Below are 2793 nucleotides of genomic sequence, written 5' to 3'. Positions count from 1 at the left end.
TGTGAGTGTGTGTGTGTGTGAGAGTGTGTGAGTGTGTGTGTGTGTGTGTGTGTGTGTGTGTGTGTAAGAGTGTGTGTGACTGACAGGTGGAGAGAGCTAACACTGTGAGTGCATTAATTAATGACTGACGGCTAAACAGCCACAGCAGTAATAACAGTTAAGCCTGCCGGCGCTCGGGGGGCCACACCGACTCCGATCGATGGATCAATGCTTGTACTCACACACACACACACACACACACACACACACGGGCGAGTCTATCATCCTCACTTCCTGTACGCACACACACCTGCTCTCCGAACTAGGTGGCCCGGCGCCCCCGGCTCGGCTCGATTTTAACGGACACGGAGCCTCCAGAGGAACGAGGAGGAGGAGAGCTCCAGCACTCACTTTGTCTTTGTCTCTTTCACTCAACTTCCTTTTCTTTTTTCCCAGCATCCTCTAGCAGCGGCCGGGACGAGCTAATTAAAGGGTGACCGCGCAGGATCTGGGGGTCTTTGATTGGAGCGTCAGGTTTGGTTTTGACAGGTCGGATTAGCGAGGTGTGATTAGGGAGACGGTCCACGTACAAAACACTAAGCCCCGCTGTAGAGCCCGGGGAGGGAATGCCGTGCATGCTGGGAGAGAAAACAGAGGAGGATGCCACCCCCACCCTCCACAACACGCCTGCTTCCTCACCCACTGTAACCCCTGTAACCCCTGTTTGCATCCACATAGAGAGCAGTGGTTCACTGAACTACTGCATCCTATCATCTCCTGCTGTTCTCAGGTTTGCCTCCAGATCTAAACACATAATCTATATTTATTTTACATTTTTAATAATATTTTCTACATTTATCTTAATGATAATTTGTCTTTAATGTCTCAACAAGAAGCAACCTCAAACAGGCAACTTTGAGGATTGTTAAATTTTGTCTTTGGGATAGGGTTGTCCCGAATACCATATTCTCTGGGATTTGGGGGCTTTTTTGGGCTTTAATTCACCATCCACGATCAATTAGGTAATCCTTCCCTCTCCTGTCTACTGACAATGTCACGCGCTCTGCAGCGAGAGAGAAGCCGAGAAAGAGGTGGAGGTGGGGCAGGCTGGTGTGCAGTAAGAGACAGGGGTGTGTACGATTATCTAAATATCTACCAAACAAATAATAGCCGAATATTCTGGTCCAACCTGAGTTTGGGATGATATCTGTTTGAATCCTCACACACCTTAACAAACATTGTCTGAAAGCACAAAAGCTCATGTCTGTATGTATAAAGCATTAAAAAACTCCTGTGTTTGTGCCTTTATGAAATTGGTTGAATATCACTTTGACGTCTTCCGTTTGCTTTATACTTTGGTAAGTAACAAAGTCAGTTTAGCAAAAAAACAACAAACTTATACACGTATTTGTGTTTAATTTTTATTACATAATGTGCTTTTATTTGTCAAAATCTTGAAAGTGAAAAGACTCCTTCCTGTTTCCTGCATTCACCTTTATCTGATGATGACTCACAATTCACTAAATAACTAGAAGCAATCTGCTAAAATTTGATTTTTTTGAAGGTTTCGTATCAATGAAGTCGTCTTTTTATCTTATTTTCCATCAGTATTTTGCTGTGTGGTCAGTCTGGTTTAAAATTCACCACCAGGATTGCTAAATACTATAAAAACCGCTCGTGTATGTAAAGCAAATATGTCCCATCCTGCTTCCCATACATCCAGCTGTAAAGGAGCCTTTAGTGTCCAGCTGCTGGACGTCTGCACAGTTTATCACCAGGAGAGGACGGAGGTGACATCAGTGCCGAGGTTAACACATACGAGTTTAAACAATAGAAAGAGGGAAGGAAGGAAAGAAAGAAAGAAAGGAGGGAGGGAGGAGGAGGAAGGAGGGAGGAGGGTAAGGGGGGTTTATGGGGGAGAGGGGAGTTTTGGCAGAGCAGAGTCTTCGCTCGGCTGGCGGCGGCGTGAAGCGGACTCAGGGGCGTCCTTACTGAGCTGCCGTTAGGCGTTAAATGAACACCTGGCCACCGAGTCTCAGGCCGGGACGCTGGGTAGTGATGAAGAGGAGGAGGAGGAGGAGGAGGTTTTAGTCTGCAGATGGGGAGGGATCAGCTACACAGGAGGCTCCTGATGGTCAATGTAGGAGTCTTAATAAACTAATGTAGGCTGACTGGTGTGTGTGTGTGTGTGTGTGTGTGTGTGCAGATGTGATGCAGTCATTCTGATGTTTAATTATCTTCATCAATCACCATTTTCTGTCCTTTATTTCACACATTATCTTCATTTCTTTCTTTTTAAAATCTAACATTTCCTTATTAAACAGTGTATTAACTCTAGAGCTCTGTTCTGTATGGCGCTAATTCAATCAATAATCTATAATCAATGGCATCATATCCCCTTTGTGCATGCGTCATTCATTAAACCTGACTACAACCACTGACTACAACCACCAACCACTGACTACAACCACTGACTACAACCACCAACCACTGACTACAACCATCAACCACTGTCAGTTTCGGGGTCACTGGTGTAGAAACCTTTGAGAACAAGAGGCAGAGCGTCACCAGCTCAGTTTATTGGTGTTCAGACGTCCAGCTGACATTTATAAGAGACTTTTATTTCTACAGTTATTCATAAAAACTGTCAGAATAAGTTTAACACTCAAAGAACAGCCTGTTTGTTCCATTAACTCCTGTGTCTGATCTGCTTTCTCATTAATGAACTTAACATCAAAAGTTGAGACACTGTGAAACTTCCTCTCAGTGTCTCTTTCTCTGAGGTGAGACAATATTTGTTTCACATGGTGTGAT

Source organism: Morone saxatilis, unplaced genomic scaffold, assembly GCF_004916995.1.
Source record: "Morone saxatilis isolate NCDOM2014 unplaced genomic scaffold, NCSU_SB_2.0 Contig22, whole genome shotgun sequence".
NCBI classification, from domain to species: Eukaryota; Metazoa; Chordata; class Actinopteri; family Moronidae; genus Morone; species Morone saxatilis.
The sequence above is the reverse complement of the archived record's forward strand: the minus strand, read 5'-3'. Positions refer to the sequence as shown.